At 42.6% G+C, this 23,191-nt stretch overlaps 1 protein-coding gene across 4 annotated transcripts in view; it reads right to left on the bottom strand.

The window, feature by feature from the left end:
* The window catches only part of LOC310873119 (putative E3 ubiquitin-protein ligase MID2), a 184,093-nt gene that overhangs the window by 97,425 nt on the left and 63,477 nt on the right, over positions 1-23,191 (bottom strand). The window contains exon 1 of one of the 4 annotated variants that reach the window (XM_083785419.1): positions 22,050-22,454. The exons of 1 other annotated variant lie outside the window; for it this stretch is intronic. The gene's annotated coding sequence lies outside the window, so the exon portion shown is untranslated. Of the gene's footprint in view, positions 1-21,789; positions 21,988-22,049; positions 22,455-23,191 lie in introns of those variants that run through there. 2 more of the 4 variants (XM_083785422.1, XM_083785421.1) reach the window with 2 other exon arrangements.

Raw genomic sequence — 23,191 nt, 5'->3', positions numbered from 1 at the left:
TGGCCAGATCCTTACACTTATCTGATATGAATCTGGCCAATTTGGTGGAGTTGTTGATAGCACTGTAAATAAAAAACAAACAAAAAACACATGTTTATTTAAAGGCACAAAGTCCCTTGAGGAGGGTCTGAGTGTTTGGTAATGTGTGCATAAATACTTTGACAAAGAATGCGTCACCGCAGAGAGTGGTATTTTTGGAACAATGCCAATTAGCCTTGTGGAAACAATGGGGACAATTTGCTTGTAAAACCAATCTCTGTGTTCACACTATTGTTGAGCCAAAACGGGCACTTTCATGGGGGGTATGGGGGTTACCTGGTCATCACAACAAATCACCACACCTTACCATGTGAACCACTAACACAAATCTATTTCACCCATAACACAGGATTTGATATTTCAAAAATGTATAATAATAGATTATTTCAAATAAATGTATCTCATAAGCATAGCTTGATCCGGGGAAGTAGCTCCAAGCCTTTTTTTATTCAGAATTGGAGCATTCTAAAGTTAGTTGTGATAAGCCTGTGAGCTTTGCTGATATATACAGTATGCCCGTTGTAAATATCATGGATGGAGGGAAGCTGACAGCTACTGATGCGCTCGGCTGTCCGTATGACCCTTTGCATTGCTTTGCAGTTGAGGTGAGTGCAGTTACCATTACCATACCAGGCAGTGATGCAGTCAGTCAGGATGCTCTCTGTGGTACCGTACCACTGTAGAAGGGCCATAATTCCATACCAGGGTTGGTGGATGCTGGTCGAATCACTCAGAGTGCAACTGACTATCGACAGAGGTGACCGGAGATTGATGGGTGTCTATGTCTGAAGTTTCAAATCTGGTGTAGAAGTAGCTTAGTGCAGGCTTTTAACTTAAGGTTTGTTAGTTTCTTTGTTAGTTCTTTAGGCTTGTTTTTCTTTAGGGGACTTGGGTGGTGCAAGGGTATATTAACTCGCCACCACCGCAGAGTCGAGAGATTTGCATCCACCGTGGTGCATCCGGCTTGGCCAAGTGTGTATTTATATGAACACAATCAAACTGTGCTCGGGAGAGCAAAGCTAGGCAGGGACGATGATCTTTGTTGCTGCACGTACTCCTTTGGGCTGGGGCGCCACCTGTCAGCTGGGAATGTTGAACGTAATGATTAAAACTGAGGCGCTACGTCCTCCAAGTGAAGGCTCCTCACTGGCAGGTGAGCCAGTAGGGTACATCATCATCATTTTTCGACCGCGGTCGAGATTGTGGATTTCCCAATATTACGCCATTGCCATCCCCAGTTCCTGCTTACTGAATGCCTGTGTCCCTAGCGATGACATCAGGGAACGACAGTTTTCTACCTCTGGTCTGCTTTGAGGCAGGACTCCAGAGAAGAAGGGAAGATATAACCTCATTGTCAGCTCTGTAGCAGTGGCCGGCAAACTGTGTTCTTCTGGATCGAACTAGTGAAGAAACACAGGGAAGGTTGCCATATATACATACATGGCACATACATACAGTAGTACTGTACGTATGTGTAGGGAGGAATTAACCCTCTAACACCCGCATTAATTTCTACTTGCAAAAAATAGATTTCAACCTTACTACTACTTTGTACTACTAGGACTGACACTAAAACATATGTTAAAAAAATAAAAAAATAAAGTTTGATGGAAAATTTATAATAATTATATAATAATTATATAATAATATAATAAATTAATAATTTACATTTGTAGGATATCTTTCACAATAATGAATAAAACATGTTCTAGACATTCTAATGATCACAAAAAAACATATATTACAATTATTTTACCTACTTTTATTAGGGTAAAGGTCAAAAGTGTCCAGACATTTTTAATTTGTGTGAATTTCAGCCTCTGTGGGGGGTATTTATATGCAAATATCATGACCAATGGCATTGAAATGGCATTGCAATGAACATCACTGATGACGTTTAGGTGAAAAAAGAACAGAAAATAATCCTAATAATAATAGAGCGAATGTCTGAGTGTGTGTATGTGTGTGTGAGTGTGTGTCCGACCGCATTATCTCCTCATTATCTCCTCATTGCCTGCACCAATCGCTCCCACTTTTCACACAGGCATTGACCATATGAATATGGAGGGCGTAACGGAGCCCTTTTTTCGATTTGACACATTAATGATTATTAATTAATTTATTAGTGAATAACCTCGCACCCTCACACACCTCCGCCCCTTAGCGACACCTGCATCACAGGCCACCGTTCTCACAACAAAGAGTGCCCTATACAATTTGGCGCCGCGTGTGTGTGTGTGTTGATCTGCTCCACACCACCTCAGGCCCCTCCCCATCTGGCTACTGTCCTTTGCATGGACAGGGTTGAGGCGAACACTCCACCTTAGTAACAGTAGCCTACGCATCGATTCGACTGGGACACAGTTTTCCGCGTAACTTGAGTTGTTTCGCCTGCTGTCAATTTTGATCGCGAGTTTTCTGCCTAACTTCAGTTGTTTCGCCCGCTGTCAATTTTGCTCGCAATAGACAGCGGGCGAGCGATCGGGATATTTCCAACCCCCTTACGCATCGACACAATTACTACATACAACAAACAACATGCCACGAAGAACAGCCTCAAGGACCCTAGCGCATTATTCCACGCACCTATACCCTTTTTCACACCGCCCCCAGCCAACACGCCACGGAGGTTGTGTGTGTGTGTGTGTGTGTGTGTGTGTGTGCAGACTACTTTCGCTGTGAGCATGTGTGTGTGTGTGTAAACTACTTAAGCTGTGAGTGCGCACGTGCGTATGTGTGCGCGTGCGTCATCGCCTGGCCGTTTTCACTTTTCAGTTCGCTATAAACACAACACGACATACAACTGGCATGAACATAAGCCACACACACACACAGCGTGAAGTGGCTACAGCGCACGCTCTGGTGAAAACAGCTAATCTACAAGCTCACAACATCACAGCTTGCAAAAGCCATGAGTTCTCTCAAGCCAAAGCTCACAATTGAGACCGTTTTGGACGCAAATCCACCTGCAAATTGGATCTGTGCGACTGTCCATATATAGGTGCATGTCAAACTGGGGGTCCTTAATACTATTCAAATGGGGCTCTGTGGGCTAATAAGTGTAAATGCTGCGGTCCTTGCTCTTGCCATGAAAACGTTTCCCTACCATGCATTTGGAAGAATACTTTAATGTTATACTGCTGTTTTTATTCATAAAAAACCACACACACACACACACACACAAATATATTATACAAGTTGAAATATATCAGAACGGGTAAGGACTAGTTATAATAATTTAGTAATAAAATAAAATAAAATTGTTGCTAAAAAGCAACGCTGGGTGTTAGAGGGTTAATTGACATACGAATGACTAAATGGGGGAAATAGAAGGGGGTACAAATACAATTGTCTAATGTAGAGTGTTTTGTTTCTGTGACTGACAGAATGGCATAGTGATATTGGAGACAACTTCCATCTAATGTAATGACAACGGTCTGGTGTCTTGTCCTTGAACCCCTGAACTTCCCTTAAATGAGAGAACTGTGGATTCCCATGACTACCATGGTTTAGCTTTGCTTTAGGTTATGCAATACACACAAACAAGCATGGTTGTCCATGCAGAACACTTATAGAGAAGGGAAACTGAGCAGAATGGAACAAAATGATCCTGCGTCAGAGGTGCCAGACTGTGAACTCACTGCTGATGTCAGTGTTAGTGAGGATACTACTGTGTATTGTTGTGTCAGGTACAATAACTCCCTTCAACTGATGCCTGCCCTGGTCCACAGATAATTATACTGCTACCAACATGTTATTTAAAGACTGTATGTGTACTATGAGTGCTACAAATAGTACCCTGTCTGCAAAATCCCTAAATGACTGATTCCCAGGGAAATAAAAGGTGTACACAACACAGCAGGTGTAACACATGCTCATCATGAGAATTGATACCACACTCGGCATACTATACAGTAGGTGTACACCATGTTTGGGTTCTGACATGTATGCATGAGGGAGTGCAAGAGCATGTTGTCCACACACTCATTCTTTCAGTTCATCTACTTTTCATCCTATTAGGGAATGAAATCGTAAAAAATAAGTTAATAAACATATTCGAAAATAGTTCACACATCAATGCTTATCTTTTGTCCAACCTTTTTGAAAAATGTTAAATAGTGCTTTTGTAGTCAATTCAGTGGCAGTATATAGTCTATAAGCAGTGGCTTATATCCGTCATGGTGGGTCTAACGAAGCTGGAAGGATTAAATCGAATTACCTGGCCATAGGTTATGAGGACAAAAGTGCAGTGAGCCGATATACAACACAGATAATTATTGTTAATCCTCTGTTAACGCCTTAAGACATTTGTCCAAATGAGTTGTGCACTGAAGGCACAAGGGCACTGAATTAAACTTGGACCTCTTGTGATTTGAACTAAGATTATGGGCCAAGAATCTTTAACAAAAGCCGTAGACCAGCAGTGTGGTCAAGAACTGCAGGCAAAAGGAGTGTCTCAAAATGGAATTAAGCCCCAGCAGGTACTGTAATTAGATTGCTGGACTGGTTGAGAAAATTCCATGCTCAATGTCAACACTTATATTGTTGCTTGGTGGTGACCGACTGGAGGAAGCAGCCCCTCGTGATGTCCCAGTGTCGAGGTAGGGATGCGTGGGAAAGCTATTCATTTCAATGATAGGATGGGGCGTGCCGAGGTGCAGCCAAACCCACATGTTGGCCATTTATCAAACAGTCCTTCACTGAACACAGAATAGAAGTGATTACTTCCAGAAGAGGCTACACTTGAGTGCAAATTTGAACGCGCACATGCATTGCACACACGCACGCACACACACACACACACACACACACACACACACACACACACACACACACACACACACACACACACACACACACACACACACACACACACACACACACACACACACACACACACACTACAGTATATCATCAATTGTTCCAGTGACAGCATTCCAAGTGACGATCTACTTTGTATCACCAGTATATTACTGAACACTTGGCAATGTACAGTACTTGGCAACCCCGCACCCCACCCCTTGTACAAGGCTTACAGCCACCTCTGTGGAAGCTGTCAATCACTGCCATATCACAGCAGGGGTAGATGAGCAGAAAATCACAGAGCTGGAGTTTAGAGGCTCTGAAGAGAGGAAGAGGATGTAAACAAAACAACAGGGGGTCAGCAGTAAAACAAAAATACGGGTGCTTTGGAAGAGATATGCTGTATTCATCACCATGTGACACCGGGGGTGGGAATTGATACCGATAGTGTCGTCACATGACAATGTCAACAGACTATTCTTGTGACTTTTGTCGTCGTGTGACAGTATTTGGGAGAATATCGTTTTGGTTTGATGTGTGGGTCTAGACGCCAAACGCAAACAACCAAAAAGCACTATTATTCCCAATGACTAGTGAGTACTGTTATAATCTGATCGCCCATGGCTGTGTACTTGTACGTGAGTACACAATGTACTTGATATGTATTGTGTACTGTCTGAACTGTAGCATACTTTATAGTCAGCTACGGGAGCCATCTCAGACAGCAAGGTCAGCTTGCTGCAGTTAGCGGTTGTTATGTCTCGTCATTGGGATCCAGCTCTATATATTTCCTGTGTGTGTGTAATAAACTTTGTGAACCTTTAGCGTGATACTGTCTCGTGTCGCGTTATTGTTCTCCCGGGCCCGCCGCCGCTGTCGCCGTACCAAAGGTATACTTCAACCGGATTGTCACACACCACCCAGCCGGCACACACTACCTGTCTGTCAAACCAGACGAGGGTCCAGTTTACAACAAGTACTAGGAAAGTGCGACGTACAGTCCATACTAACAGGTAGCTAGTTAGGTACTGGCTGAGGTCAACTGCATTCAGGGTGGCCAAAGGTCGCTTCGCCACAGAGATTTAGAGCTAAACAAAGACAGATGTGTGCTAGCCAGCTAGCCGTTGTGCACTGGGCCTATAACCTGCAAAGCTAGATCAGCTTCAGTCATGTTGGTATGTGGCAAGCATTCCTCAAATATCTTCCAGTGTGCAAAGCGTTAGACAAAACATTAATTACAAAGAAATTACTGACTTAATCTGGCACCTTGCCTGTGTGGAAGGGGAACTCATTACTAATTAAATATTCGTTCAGAATAAATCGGAGAACGGGCTAATTGGGAGTTGTTTTGTGGAAGCGGTTGAGGCTCTCACTCTCTTGATGGTGCAATGAGTGCCAAGCTAAAACAGGACACTTTCATGTGTTTTATGGGTTAGGGTTATAGTTAGGCCAATAATACTAAGGAAAACATCAGTATTTGCAAAGTAAATGGTGAGCCAATTCAGTGTTGGTAAATGGAAATAAATGTATTTTGACGAAGCAGGGACCTATAAAGGACCTATAAAACCTCTATAACATAACACCGCTGTATGAGTACTTTTATTAGTCACTGTGTCAGCAAGCTTAATTCTAAAGCCCTGGCCCTAAAACATGGCTTTTTCTCTAATAATCTTGAAAGAGTGCTAAAAAACAGGACTTTGTTTGAATGGATTCAGCGGAATTCAATCGCGTAAGTGGATTGAAATGCTGCATTTTTTTTCTGAGGGCAAGTAATTTCAGCAACTTGGGTTAAAAATACCCACAGGCATAAGGGATATGTCAGGACTTAGAACTGCTGAGGCTTTCCAGACACATGGAGCTCTCCTTTTTCTATGGTTTTGTAAAAAGGAAATGGCGGTGCACAAAATGAGGGGCCGCCAGTTGACCAGAACACACCAAATCTGTACACATAATTACACAAACAGGATCAAGTAGCACATTAAACTTGTCATGTTACATTTCTGTGCAACTTTTGACAGAGGCCGTGTGTCCATTTGCAGTTGCTATGCGGGATAAAACAAAATATTCAAGCACATTATGTGGCTAACTGGCCTGGGTAAATTTTTTCCACACCCTCTCTCCCTTTTTCCACTCATCTCTTCTTTCTTCTTCTCTTTCTGTTTCTCTTTCACTCATCCCTCTCCCTCCCCGTCTCTCTCACTCAACATGCGTGAATCTATTTTGCGTCCGAGCATAGACATGGTAACGCCCCGCCTGCCTCTGATTGGCCTACCGACACTGCCGCTCTTGACTGTCCTCCGAGACGCGCCCGATTCTCTAGCTACCAATTTTGGCTATTGATGGTGGAAAATACTGTACAGTGACTCTGGGGACAAGTTGACCTTCGTCACCTCACCACAACTCCATTTCGCCCCAGGAGCTTCTCATTATGGCATGACATGCCGGCAACGCAGTTTGTGATTCAGATATGAAATGATGTCGTTACATTTGGGAAACTGGCATGCCGGTCCATGGCATCACGCTGTACAAAGAAAGTAAAGGATTACAAATAAAAACTACTATAATGGATGGGTGTGGTGTGCTGGTCACAACCGCCACATACAGCTTATTATGAGTTCATATTCTTCAGCTTGCATACAGTACATGTACTGTACATTAAATAGGATTTTAAGTGATGCCTTTGTAACCTTTGCCTATGAGTTAATATATTCTTCAGCTTGCATGAATGGCATTTTAAGTGCAACCTGCAACATGTACTGTACCTGTGTTAATTTAAATTGTTTATAAAATGTTTGGTGTGCAATTAGTAGGGTGTTTGCACATTTGTGTTGATGCACGCTTGGTTTGTCTCTCGGTGCGTGGGCAGTACTGTATACAGTACATACAGTATGGTCCAATGTGTGATGGGAGTGGGTGGATTATGGGTGCATGTACAGTATGTGCATCATGCTTTTGTGTGTTCATATGAGTTTAAGGGCTTCCATGAGCTGAGTTGGATTAAGCGTGTGTGTGTGTGTGTGTGTGTGTGTGTGTGTGTGTGTGTGTGTGTGTGTGTGTGTGTGTGTTTGTGTGTGTGTGTGTGTGTGTGTGTGTGTGTGTGTAAGTGGACAGTAAATGGTAAATGGTGCATTTATATAGCGCCTTTATCCAAGGCGCTTTACATAGATTGTGCATTACATTCACCCATTCACACACACATTCATACACCAATGGCAGCGGAAACCATGCAAGGCACCAACTAGCACATCGGGAGCAATTAGGGGTTCAGTGCTTAGAGTATATATTTCTAGAGAAGGCACCCAGAGGAAACCCTGAGGCGAAATGGACATAGTGGCCGGATTTGGTAGTGCAGCTCGAGCCGGCGCTGCTCCGTTGACTATCATTGCGCACGTTCATGTGATTGGGGCCATGACACGTGAACGAATGTTTCATACGTGAACGCGCACAAACGGCACAATGATAGTCAACGGCAGCGCGTTCATGTGTTTGTAACCAATCAATCCCAGAATGCACTCTGTTCCTACCAGGAAGGAGGAGTGAATCCGCCTCATGCGCTTTTGAGCAACTTAATGCAAGTGGATGGGAGGAGAACTCGGGTGTCTTCTCTATAGATATATAACTCTATGGTTCAGTGTCTTGCTCAAGGACACTTCGACAGTAACTCTGGGGGAGCCCGGGTTCGAACTGGCAACCTTACGGTTACCATCCAGGCACTCTACCCCTGAGCCACCGCCGCCCTTTACAGTAATTGTAATGCTCGTGGTCACATTAGCAGCTACAAAACTTTCAAGCAGGGTTCTGCCAGAGCTATAGAGTAAGACAGAGTTACGACATTGAGGGGCAAGAAAACAGCCTGGTCATGTGGTTCATGTACTCGCTCGAGCCCATAGACTACAATGCATTCCGTAAACTTCCGGTTGTCCCCTTCAATAGAAGTCTATGTAGAAGAGCCTGGCCCCATGAAGTGAACGGAGTTGTCGTGACTCTGTCTTACTCTATGGCTCTGGGTTCTGCTACAGTACATTGCTGCTGAGTTTCCGGTGAAGTGTGTTGCTCAAGAAACACTGCGTAAAAAAATAAATAACAAACAAATAAACATGATTGATTGATGTCCAAACTCATGTTTGTTGTAAAGATTAAAATAATAGTTTTGTTTTGCTTGTTTTGTATTGACAATGATAAATTATGTCGAGGAACAAATTGTGGAAAAACAAACACTGGTGCTATTCTTTAATACTTCTACCTCTCACTGCATCAGCATCCAGTGGGTAGTCATTTTAATACTCTCTCAGACTCTTTCTCTGTAACGGTCTTATCAAGCCTCAACAGAAGACAATGCAAGAATCCTGCCCTTCTCTGAATTCTGCTTCACCTTCATTATGCATGCACATTTACCCAGGTGAAAACAAAACTCAGTGCAGAAGCTTATAAGATATTTAGACGAGCTTGAGCATGCTAGGAGGAAGAAAGGGAGTAGAAGAGAGACACCGCTAACTTGTCAACAGGGGTTGTAATCAGCAAGTAAGCTAACACCCAGCGCACAGAGACAATAAACAGCAAATATCCAGTGTCTGGGACAATTCTGGGACAGCAGAGAAACATTTATTTTTTTAATAATAAATGTATTGATCAAACAGTTGGTTTGGGAAAATATAAATTTCTCAGGAAATTAACAAAAACGTATATTTAAAAAACAAAGCAATACATCCTCATCAAAGTTGGTGTTGTGACTTTATATATTGTCAATTACTCGCATGGGAGGGGGAGAGGTGGTGGAGTTAGTTGCTTTTAGCAGACAGTTTGAGGGTCCAATGGAGTTAAGCGGTTTTGTCCAAAGTGTTTTACTACTTTCCATTGGTTCAATATTTTCGAAACAACACACAGATGTAAAGTGTGTTCAATAGCACCGATTTATGCAAAAAAGAAAAAAAATCAAAGATTGAGTATGGCGGTTTCCTCCCGACAGCAACAAAATACATTAACATGATTTCCAATTTGCAATTCAACTAATTGAGGCTTATTATAATTAGGTCAGGCTGCTATTCAGCAGCTCTTTGTGGAGTATTTGGAATTAGAGGAATTAGGATTCGGGACAGTTGCGGGACACTGAGGAAACTTTTAAATTATCGAACCTGCTACAGTAACACCAGCCTTAGTTTTGTATGAATCACAGCTAAAAAACCTTTTCTGTCGCTTCCTTACAGTATATTGAGATTTTGAAATGTTTTATTTGAACTTTTATTTCTAATGTATTCAAATGTTATTGTTTGTTTTTGTGTTTTTGGGGTGCCCTGAATATGTGTTTCCTATAAAGGAATAAAAATGTCTTCCTTTTTTACAGAATTGAACAATGTGTTTCCTTTAATGTTTTATGTAAAGCGCATCGGATTTAACCTGACTCTGCCAGATTGCGGCAGTATTGAGTTGAGTATTGAGTTCACAAGTTCCCTCCTCCTGACTGCATCTGGGCTCTCTCAAGCAGAAACGAAACGAAAATCTGATATCTCCATAATAATTTGGAGTTGTAGTCTTGTTAGGTTGTGTTTACATTTGCGCTGTGGCACAGCTTCAATATGTCATCAGTCTCGCGTTGATCTAGCATACGCATACGCATACGGCCGCATATCGTTCCGACCAGAATTGGTTCGGAGTACATCGTCTCTGCCTGAGAGAGACCAGACTCTCCCTTCTGGCAGAATGCAAATGTTGACCAGCAGGGGGAGTGGTTCCACCAGGCTACATCGGATTGCCTTGTTGTTGAAATGCGCTATACAAATAAACTGGCCTTGCCTTGTGTACTTTTGTCAAGAGAGGTTACCTCATTTGAAAGTCTGTACCTATTCTGTCCTTACCATCTGTTCGTATTCAGAGTGAGCTGTTTGGAATTAGGGTGTTTCATTTGGTTGATCTTGATCTTTGTTCTGTCTGTCTCCTAGTTTGCAACCCACCGTTTCTGTCTGCCTGGCGTATTCTCTTATAAATCCTGGATGTCAGTGTCATGTCACTGACATAACTGATACAATAATGTTCTCAAAGTCTGTTCACAAAAAGTGTGTATTGGACAAAAAGCGCCTAGCACTTTGAAAGACAGCTCACCTTGATGATTGGCTGGAAACTAGAACATTGATTTGACTCCTTTTTTCTATATTAGAAAAAAATATACTTCAAAACGATCTAACAGGATGGATCTGCAAATCTGTAATGGCATGAAAAAAGAGGATGATTGACTGAAAAAGGCTATGTTGCAATTGCAATTATCCTTTTGTTTTGTCTTGCCTTATGAGCACACTAGTTTGTGTTGACAGTTGACACAATTCTGTTCAAATGTGTTTACATTGCATCCAACAGCACTGATTGTGTATTTGCATGTGCCTCCATTGTATGCATATACTAATACAGTATACAGTATATGCGTAGGACTAGGCTGACAGATTACCTCTACGTCTGAATTTTCTATAAATATGCAAATATTGTCCATGTTATGGAAGAAACAAAACAACATAGGGGCAATCTCTGCTGTTGGGACGAAACCAGAAGCTAGAACGAAGTTCAACAAAGAATGTGGATAAACAGAGTGTGGCTTGTAACTTTGTAAGCTAATTGTATACCGGTACCTGTCCTGTATAGATAGATAGAAGCCTGCTACGAATAATAAGTAACGTACAAATGTAAAATATCAATTGGGGGTTTTCACTGTTTTGTTGCAAATGAGCTGCTCTGATAGGTAGCAACCACTAAATCAATTCCGTGCTAAACCGCATTAATAATGACATTGTCCATGCTTGTACTATTGATTAAGAGAAGATAAATGCCTGGGTCAATACTGAGACCTTAGATGCATCAATAATACTAATATGACATCTATATCTATAACATGACATTTGATACTTTATATCAAACTACAGCAAGTTAGCTCCTGACAGGATCCGCCGGGAGAAACTAGACACAGCTGCGCTGCGCGAGACTAATTAATTACAGTGTGTGTGTGTGTGTGTGTGTGTGTGTGTGTACGTGTGTGCGTCAATTTAACAAAGGTGCAGACGATCAGAAATTAGCAGAGAGTGAGCGACGTTTCTCCCTGGAAATAAAAACGTCTGGATTTCCGAGGCTACACTAGCGTTGACTCCCATTGTAACAATGGAATGCGGAAGTGCTCATTCTATCTCAATGGGATAGTTCCAATGTTTGGAACTATAGCCCATAGGCTCCCGCTTTGCGGCGAGATCAATGAAAGTGTGTCGCCACTCTCTTACGATTCCACTCGGGTTATATCCCCAGATGTATTGTCCTTCAATGAATGGACTATGTTGGACAGTTGTAGGTTAATAATGGTCAAATTGCAGACGGTTGTAAAACAAAACGCGCCTAAGGAAAAGTGCAGCCCCCAAATAACCACATCATGCAGGAATAAATACAGACCAAAAGTTCACAATACAAAAAACTGTGTATTTTGTACAAAAAACTGTCCCTTCTAATTATCTTCTAATTGTGCGGAGCAGGGAGTAATGTACTGTAGCAACGCCTGAATGCCTTGATCAAATAATGATAGCCTGGTATTCACTCCAAATTATTAATAAAATCCAAAATGTTTTACAATCTATACGTGAGTTCCGATGTGTGTGTGTGTGTGTGTGTGTGGCGCGTGTGTGCGTGCTTGGAGGGGGGGTACATTTGCCTTGTGTAAATCTCAGTCTCAGTGTTGTAGCACCGCTGTGCTTGTATCATGACATTTTGTATGAAGCGGTTATATTAAAACAAGTAGAAACCAGCACAGTTTTAGGTGTGGATCGTTTGGATTCTGGCTGAGAACCCTTATGTCCCAATATAGGCCTGACTGTGGCATGTATGAACAACATGTGCTTTAGTTCTGTGTTAACAGAACAGGCTGCTGGAGTGCGAACAGACACAGCTTGAATGCAAGCTTCAGCTCTCTCCACACAGCTACCAGTTAGGAGTCAGAGAGGAGTATAAACTTAAACTTACAGATACACAGTACAGACACTGAAGTCTGTGTGTGTACGTGTGTGTACGTGTGTGTACGTGCGTGTGTGCGCACAATGAGAAAACCGAAATAGATCACAGAAAACGAGAGAAAAAAAGAGCAAGCGTGTGGAAAGGGGGAGGAGAGATGGAAGACCTTGCCGTCAGGGTGACCCCTTGGGGGGGAGTTCCTGTCCCCTATCCCACTCCCTCGCTCTATAACGTCAGAACCTTCTATTTATACATCAATGTAATGTTTGGCATTTCCTTCACGCAGAGGGAACTATTGTTTTCCTTGGCCGCTGTTTTGACTGGCCTATACCAGACTGCGTTGTCTGGAAATGTCAGCTGTTTGCAGCTCTATTTGTTTAATTAGCTTCATTTATCATGGCTGGCGGCATGGGTAGAGATGGTACTGTATGCTGGAAGGCAAAGCCAATTGGTCATATCGACATGTTTTCCACATCCTGCATTCAGGGTTTGACGTGCACATCCAAAGAGACCATATATCACCTAAAGCAGTGGTTCTCAACCAGTGGTCCCCGGACCTTGAGGAGGTTCCAGGTGGTCCCCAGCAAATAATGGTCCTTGATATGAAACAGGTTGAAAACCACTGACCTAAAGCACTGTGACAAATACACTGTTGAAGCTGTTTGCACTAAGTTAGGTAGCAGGGGGTTAATAAATGAATAAGAAAGAACAATTCTGCTGGTACAGTATATGCATTATACCAAGAACAATTTTCACATTTGATTTGACAATGCTACAATATGAGAAGACTATTATGCACATGTACATCCCTTTCTTTAAAATTTTTACGTTTTAGTTTTTTCTTTACTATTCTACTGTCGTTATTGTCTATGCTGCTGCATTGTCTGAAGAAAGCCAAACCAAAATAAGCTTTACTTTATGTATCTGAACACAAGATGTAACAATAAAGTACAACCTTGAACCTTAAGCATACTATACTACTGGTATACCATTATATGATGTACACACACATGATCACATGGTGGTTTCGTGTGCTGATCTTCAAGCTAACAACACGATGCAACACGCTGTTAGATTGTAGATCTGTTCTAGTCGGTAAGCAACACTGTCATATGAGCTGCTTCAAGGCTGGAGTATGAAGGACACCGCAATGAAAACAACAGAAGACAATTATTTTGACCGGGAGCACTTTAATATTGTTCCTTACACTGCCCCTTGCTGAGTCTAGAACTACAACTTTAGAAGAGAAATCAATAGCAATTTATTTAAACAATAGCTGCACAATGTTGCTCTTTTCTAAAATAGCTACTCCCCAGGGTGCAACTATAGCCTATACCAAACAAAGTACCGGTAGTTGTCAAGGTTAATAGGGTCTACTACTACTGAACAATGACTTAAGAGAGTGAAGAAATTGTCAAACAGCTTTTTTGTGGCAGGCAAGTTCACAGCAACGTCCACTCTGTCTCACAACTGGTCTTCATGAAGTTCAAAGTTGACTTGCCTAAAGCAGAGACTCTTGCTGCTTAGTAAGCATGAACAAAGAATTATATGACTATCACTATTGGGACTTATGGGAATTATATTATCTATTTGAATTTACAGATAATATAACATAATATGTAGTTGGAATAAAAAAAAAAGAAAACTAGACAAAGTGCCAATCGGCACAGGTCTCCACCAGGGCAGGTCAGGTTGTGGCGTCATGGTGGCGCTATAACAGGCTGTTGAGGAAGATTTGGGCCGGAGGTTCGTGTTGGAGGGATGCAGGTACAATGTTTTTCCATGTGTGCATACATAAGTTGTATACAGATCGATGCAGTTATAGCTAAAAACAGGAATTGGCCTGTTATAGCGCCACCGTGAGGCTGATTTTGAGGAAAAAATTGTGGCATGTCGTCCTCGGCCTAGTGGAAATGTGCGTGTATAATTTAGCGGAAATTGCACACTGTGTTTGTGATTTGTGGCCTTTTTTCGAAATGGACGAATCGTGTGAGCTTTGGAAGCCAATCTTAGCCAATCAGGATGGAAGATGGGAAATGGTGGCGCTCCGTGTTGATCACATGACTATGGAGATAGTGTATACCGATTTGCGTGAAATTTGGATAAAATCTGAAGGAGTAATAATAGAAAATGTGTTTTACATATGTCGGCCTCCTGGTGGCGCTATAAAGAGCAGATGTGAAAAATTCCAGGCAAAGGTTTTTCCTTGGCCTCTAGGGAGTTGGCATACAAAGTTATCCACAGATCCGTGCAGTTAGAGGTAAAAACACTTTTCGGCCAGTTATAGCGCCACCTTGAGTCTGAGTTGAAATTGTTCATGTGGCATTTCGTCCTCGGCCTAGTGGGAATGTGGGTGCACAATTTCACGGAAATCACGCGATGTGTTCATGATTTGCAGCATTTTGTTTGAAACTGAGCACTCCTGTGAACTTTGGAAGCCAATCTTAACCAATCAGGATGGAGTCTGAGAAATCTGAAAGACCGGTTTCGTTGAATGGCTCTAGAGAGACTGTGTACCAATTTGCGTGATGTTTGGACAAAATCTGTAGGTGTACTGTGCAAAAACTTGTTTTGCACAAAGCGGCCTCCTGGTGGCGCTATAACAGGCCGTTCTGGAAAGTTTGGGGCAGAGGTTCATCGTTGGCATCCAGGGAGTGTGTGTGCAAAATGTGGCATCGACCGGGTTAACGGTGGCCGAGATTAGCTGCTCACGGACGGACGGACGGACACACGGACGGACGGACGGACACACGGACGGACGGAGTGCAAAACATACTCTCCCCACATGCCTTCGGCCTGGTGGAGACAATAACTGGACTTTCACCATGTGTGTACAGTATCTGTAGTTTGTGTGTGTGTGTGTGTGTATTCCATTTTTGCATGGAATATCGCTTGGACTCTTCCCTCTGACCCTTGGCACTTCCTAGAATCTACCAAACTTCATGCTCAATGTGTTTTATTGTTATTGTTTGATCATGCCTCGTCTTGGTGTTTTCTTGTGTCTCATCATTATTTATCTCTATCCCACTTGATCTAATACCTGCTCCCACTTGCCTGAGAACTGCAAGCACCAGCTATGTCTGCCTGCACCGGTTTGTGCCAAAAACCATTAGCAAGTTGAAATATTTATTGCTGTCCCATAAAAGAGAGGCAGATAGATAGATTAGATTGTAGACTGACTGACTGTTGTTACAGACAGATAGTAGAATAGCTAGGTAGATACTAGAGAGAGAGAGAGAGAGAGATGAGTCTAAGAGGAGGATAAATGATGGACAGTAGGTTAACAGAGCACCCAATATTCATCTTACACTTACACTCCAGTGTGCTATACTGTATTTAGCCCCAGGGATGATGTCCATCTCTCTATCTCTCTCATATCCCTCCCTCCTCCACTTCCTCAGAACTGACTGCCCACCTCCAACACCTCCACGCCCTTACATCCAGGCACCAATGTAGTACACTCACGGCAGTGTACCCCGAGGGAGCGAGGCTTCCCGGGTGGGCCGCTGCATAACTGCAAAGCTGGGTCTGATCCTTGGCTCCTGGTGCCAGCAGGTGAGATCATGGGAAACACGTGTGGCTCTGCAGGAGTACACGCAGGCAGCTGGCTGTTAACTAGCGCAGTGGGAAATTGGCAGCCAACTCAAGCTCAGCTGCTGGCCTGCTGCTGCTGGGCTAGGGTAGGAAGGCTCTCTCTCTCTCTCTCTCTTGTGTGGGAGGATCCTTATATACTGTACAGAGTACGATATAGTCCTTCAGTGTTTGTCAGTTTCACTGTCAGTTGGTATTTTACTCTTTCATATAAGAAACACATGAGAAAGAAGTCACTATCAACGTGTTGCTCCAGGTTATACAGCAGTGATGCAGAGTTCAAATAGGTGAAATGCACACCTGTAGTGATGCCTTTCAATGAAAACAAGTATACAAATATAAAGGTAGCCGCACACTTTGAAGCTGTCATCATCAAGGTTAACCACTTAAGTTCTATTTTTTTTTTAAACAAAAAAAACAGCACACATAGCCGACCTACAGCCTCACGTGTCGTGATGGGAGCTTGTAGATAGGCTATATTTTCGAAATTTCTGAAACATTTTAACAAGTTTCGCCTGACATGCCGAAAATAGGGAAAGTGGTTAATCAGATCAACCCTGAAGAAAGCATCTTAATAGCTGCCGAAATGTTGTTTTGTCTCCAAGTATTGCATCAGAGCTAATGGCTACCTTTTATCTTCAGAAATAGGAGTGACGACATCTTGTTCACCATTTCACACTGCTGGACATGTATCTATCCACACCTGCAAATCCCTGGGCCAAAACTCAATATTCAATATCTAACGGTGGGCAAATTTATGTCAATCTTCAAACTAATATATTGCCATTGCCATTACTTTAAGAATCAAGAGATTCATATCCAATCAGCCGCTTTGTCAAGATCGCCTTGTCATATTCAGTCTTTGCCCCATGAGAAGCCATACCAATGAAACCTTTACTAAAAGATTTTTTTATCTTAGACCGAGGTGAAGATGGAGAATTTAAATTTGGAGTAAAACCCTGTCAACCCATGTGCAATCTGTTATGCATATCGTTTGTTTATAACACACTGTCATTAACCTCAATTTGAAATGGTTTGTACTTCTCTAAATTACACACACTGAGATCAGAAAGCATGGGGAGACAGAGACAGAGAAGGAAGTGGGAGAGGGACGGTAGAATGTAGTTGGAGAGCTTGATGGTGGATGAGAAGGAAGGATGGGAAAAAAGAAAGGAATAAACTAAGAAATAAAAATGTCTCAAGTTAAGTATGTTCCACATCTTCGTAGAAACGCTCACATCCACTCCTAAGATCTCTCCTCATCATTTGCAGGGTTTCCTCGCCCCAGACCAGCTGGGTACAGATCCCCAGAGATCAGCGGTTGGTTCTGCCTGGAGCCTGTCAGTTTTTAGGTCTTTGCCTCTTAGACTGGGACAGGCTTTTTGCACACAAGCTGTTCCATGGAAAATGTACAATACACACCTCATTAAGAGCATGGGCTGGGATCCGCTAGTGCTACTTCATTATTGATGCTACAGAGGAGAACATAATTATATAGTCGATGTACACACATGCTTTTTTTGTTGTTGTTGTTTTGTTTCAATTAATTATTTTTGTCTTTTTCTCATGATTATACATTCAGCAGCTTATTGAGGAGATAAGGAGAGAGGACTGTGTGATTATACTGGTTCACACTCCACAGATCTACATTTTGATAACTTTCTTCCCATTCGGATATGAAAAGATTTTCAGCCCAGAGGCCAGAATCCGCCCCATGATGGGACCAGGGCTCAATGAAATACTGTAACATTGCTCATCTTATGATATGGACTCTCAACTTATTTTCTTTCCAAGCCCCATATATAGCCCCACACACGCTCTAGTTCAAAGAACTAGAAAGTAAAGGCTGGTGCTTTGAACTATGGGGCTGAAGTGAAAAGGGAAATGAGCTGGCAGAGACAGACACACTGTCTTGACTTTGAGAGTCCTTCCTTAGAATAAATCTGTATAGCTTTCTCAAGTGTCTGCGTGCCCTGTACTGCTCAAATATAGCTGACCAGCTGTTTACAGCTGAACTGCCCTGCATGGTCTGGTCAGAAACAACATGCTTCTGACCTCCCCTGGCAAACACAGACACTTACACAACCAACACAACCATAAATTCCAATTAAAATCATATTTCGCCGGCAGGAAAATGCTCAGTGATGTGGTGCCATGCGCTAAAAGTCTGTCCCTTTCTGCTGTTGTGCTTTGGGCAAATGTGTGTGCTGTATGTGTCACCATGAGTATGCGAGCATGCATGCGTTTGCGTGTGTGTGTGTGTGTGTGTGTGTGTGTGTGTGTGTGTGTGTGTGTGTGAGCGAGAAAGAGAGAGAGAGAGAGAGAGAGAGAGATTGGGGGGGGTGAGGGGGGTGATCTATTGGCAGTGAACCGGTGACTACCATGGAGATCCAATGTAGTGTGGATACAACAACAGGAGCCCAACTGTCCTTCATGATCGGTTCGCTCCAGATTCCATACCTTCATATTCTATTGCATTGGGAAACTATTTTACTGTACCCATGACTCAGCCCCTCTATTTCACAGCTATTCCTTTCTGTTGCATACATTCAATTTCAGCGCAATCCAAATCTATTAACCATTACATTTATTACTGCTTGCACAGAGTACACACACTCCATGAATAATTTCACCCCTATTGCGATGATGAAAAATACAATTGGGGAAAATAATTGATTTCCCCAACAACGGCGGAATTGTTTCTAGTCCTTTGACTGCCATCTGACTGCATCCACTATGTTGTGTCTGCCACTCAGGCACGGCTGGGTCCATGGGACACAAGTTTGACGTGCACTTACAAGACACTGAAACAAGCAGAGAAAATTGCTGGAAATTCATTACAGTGTGTCAGGGATTTTCATTCATAATGCATGCATGTCTGTCTGATATTACAGAGGAGGTCATTTCATTAAACAGGCATTTTACTGTGCTAAAATGAGTAAGACCACTGGCACTGAGAGCGCACAGTGAACAAAAACAAAAGCGCTGTGCAGTGTTCACATCCATTGACTTAACAGCTAGTAAATAGGATTTTAGAGACTCATTTAGCATCGTCATCTACCCAATATGGCTTTCAGTAGAAACTCAGTAGCACACTGGATCCGTTAAGGGCAGAGCTAGTGCTTGCTCCTCTGAAATGATTTATTTGAACCGTTGAGAGGAATTAGTGGAATCGCTGTGGTCAGGATTTGCCACGGATAGTTGGTACACTGTGACGAATGTTTCGGTGATTGCAAGGCACAAAATGGAGGATGGGGATTTAAAAAATGTCAGGAGGGCAGATTCATGGCTCTCCTTGGAATCAGCACCTGCTGGACTAAACTGACCACCGGCCCTAACACACACACACACACACACACACACACGCACGCATCATCACATGTACACAAAGTACTTGTGCAAATTAAGACAGAACATGTGTCACGTTTCCATGAGTATCACTATTTCAAAAACATGAAATGCTTGTGTCTGCTACCAGTCTTGACCCACTGAATTTAGACAGGTGAGTTTTTTTATTCTCCATCAGTATCATTTGTTAAAGAAATTAATCCTAAATTAACATAAACAGTATAGTGTTTCTATTTTATCACAAAAACACATTGGATAATAGTCTTTTTAAGCTACCACTTTTCTCTAAATCCCCAGGCTATCCTTGGTACTAAATAGCCAAGGTTTAGCGAACAAAAGGCATAACAAAATAGGTTAAGCAGCCAAAACAGAGACAGAAGACTGAGCTTTGCCACGTGCCTCGGAGGCAACAGCATTCATTCATTAGAGAGAGAGGCAGCAAGAGAGATAAAGACACGCAGGGAGAAAGTCAAAGTGAACGAGTGAGGCAGACATACAGAGACATGCAGAAAGTGGCACAAAGGGAGATAGAAGGTAAGAGGGAGAAATATGGACATGTGAAGCCGAAGGTGTGGAGCAAGAGAGAGACTGAGAGAGCTCACTATACTGTATTTACCCCAATGATAAAACCATGTATTAGCTGGGAAAGAGAGCTTTGACTCTATCCTCATCTTTATCAGATTGGAGTAATCACAAGCTCACTGATGTGTAATCAGCCTGATGAGGCATGTTGTGTAATGGTATACAAGAAAGATTAAGCAGCCCCAAGCCTTCATGGTAAAGCAGAGACATTGGTGGACTACATACAGTAGGCTACAGTTCACTGTCTGATAGAAAGTGAACTGTATACCTTTATCTCCCCCCTGTCTTCTCATTGATTGTTTTGCCTCCTCCAAACCCATGTACTGTAGCCATCAGTCGGAAGGCAGAGGGGAAATCATTCTACAGTGGGAAATGGGAGAGAATGAAAAAGAAACACAGAGAGAGGGAAGGAGGGAGAGAGACTGTGCCAATCTGGACAAAATTACCTGTTATTAATCAGATGATTCTAGAGATCTACAGTAAGTAGACCTATATATCATCCAAAATCCAGGCTGTGTGAGTGAGAGTGAGATGCACTGACTGGGGACAGGGTTGGAGGGTGGCATGATTGTGGGGGACTGGGGGTGAAGGACAATTCATAAACGTGCTGTTTGGACCCCAGATCTATGTTGACGAATTAAGCTATAATATGGTCAGTTTTATTTTCTGTTGACAATTGGGACGTGGAATGTGGACAAAGCTCTTCATTCAACCCTCAGAGATACTCAACAGAGACAAACCCAGTCCAGAAAATAATGTTCCATTGAGGTCCAGTTCAGTGATGACCTTCAGCATTAACACTTCTGTATATGATCCAAATACTATTTAAAATTAGCACATTTTCTAATATGGGATATAGGAAGCTATGAGCTCTACCATAATATATGAATCCTATTCCTAAAACAACTTCATATATCCTATTCATCACAATTGGGACACAGTCCCGTTCAGACAATTAAATTATCTGAGAGCAAAAATATTGTTCAAAAAACCTCTGTGAAAGAATAGGCTTTAAAACAAACAACATGCAAATGTGGTATATTATAGGCTTAGCCTTAGGCTATGACAGATAGTCGAAACAGGACTGTCTTGTTAATGGAAATATGGCATGCTTGTTGTGTAGTAGAAGTTAGTCTACTCATGATTCATGAAAAGGATTAATTCGAGCTGATAACAAAAGTGTCCAATCGCAGCAAAAAATAAATCCTCCTCCTCCGAACGTTAGGCTACGCTACGCACCAGTGATCAGATGAATAGCCTACAACTATTTAATGAGCAAACGGAAAGAAAAAACATTAGTCTATACTCTTCTATACTGTCAATATTTTCGGTGAGGGTTAAACATGTATTTTATACGTCAATATCGACCTGATCAATTAGCCGAATTGTAATGACGACTCTGGCTGTATAGAGCACCAAGGCTAAGTTATGAACATTATACAGAAGTCTGCCTACCTCTGACATCATGTTGGATCGCATTTTGATCTGGTTCCATTCAGAGGATCGAGTTTTTTTTTATGTCATGGAGCTAAAGAATACAAAATAAATATCCGCAAGCGGCTAGATGAAAAATGAGTCCCCGGCGGATCGAGTCGTCAGTCCCAGTTCTATCGCTTCTGCGTTCGAGCGCCGGAATAAACCTGAAAACCAACACATCATACACACACAGAGAGACATCTCTCTCCGTGCGGAGGGAGGGGTTTCAAGACACCTACCAGCTTTATGTGACGAACGGTCTTTTCTTCTGTCATCTTGAAAGCAGCCGTAAACGAAGTTAGAGAAGAAGCGGTCGGGGTCGGGACCAGGACCCGAAACAGCTTGGGTGACAGGCGCGGCAAGCGTTCCCCTGATCTCCCTCTGCTCCGCTCCACACAAGTCACAACACAATACAAAACAAGCCAGCCAGCCAACCCTGCGCACAGCTCCGCTGGCGATACAGCTCACTAGACAGCCCGGAATAATTCAACTTTGGAAAAATGAGAGAGGGAGCGAGACAGAGAGAGGAGTCAGAGACAATCACAGGAAAACGGCTCCTCCTACCTATACAATACGAAAAGCAAAAGCTGACGGATACGCGCCGTCCCTATGGAATAATGAGGGGTCGGGGAATAATCTCTGACCTCCTTTGTCATAAACTGTCAACGTCAACGTGGTAGAAGTGATGATCATGAGACTAATGTCACTGGCATGGAAAGTCCTTGGGCTGGGTAATGAATGCCATAATGACCAAATGCACTTGGTCCTCATTTTATTCTTGGGGGAAATAGTGAGTGATGCAATAGAGGGTAATAATAATAACTGGCGCGTGTGATAGCCTTAACGCATTCATTATAAAGTGAAACTGGCATGTCGTGTTCAATTGAAAAATATTCACAAAGATCATCAGTACAGTTGGTGGATAAATGGGTTATAATGATGAGGCAACTGCCTAGATCAGTTTCCTATATTGTTTGTGTCCCTTTCTGGTGTGTTATGTGCTCATTCTTGCCTGTGTGTGCACTGTGCATGCTGTAGCAAGCAACCAGCAACCTACTTATGCTTGCGCTGTGTGTGTGTGTGTGTGTGTGTGTGCGTGTGTGTGTGTGTGTGTGTGTGTGTGTGTGTGTGTGGGGGGGGGGGGGGTGAGAATCGGATTAGTGAGGTTTAAGTGTATGTTACTTAAGTGTTGTAATATAAGCTTTGTTGAAGTGGTGTTTGTGTGTGTGTGTGTGTGTGTGTGTGTGTGTGTGTGTGTGTGTGTGTGTGTGTGTGTGTGTGTGTGTGTGTGCGCGTGTGTGTGCGTGTGTGTGTGTGTGTGGAACAGCTGTGGCTTGTACAGTGTGTGTGCATGGCATGCACATTGTTGCATGCCATTGCT

Source organism: Protomyctophum parallelum (genome assembly GCF_964188405.1).
Source record: "Protomyctophum parallelum genome assembly, chromosome: 16".
Classification (NCBI taxonomy): domain Eukaryota; kingdom Metazoa; phylum Chordata; class Actinopteri; order Myctophiformes; family Myctophidae; genus Protomyctophum; species Protomyctophum parallelum.
The sequence above is the reverse complement of the archived record's forward strand: the minus strand, read 5'-3'. Positions and strand labels throughout refer to the sequence as shown.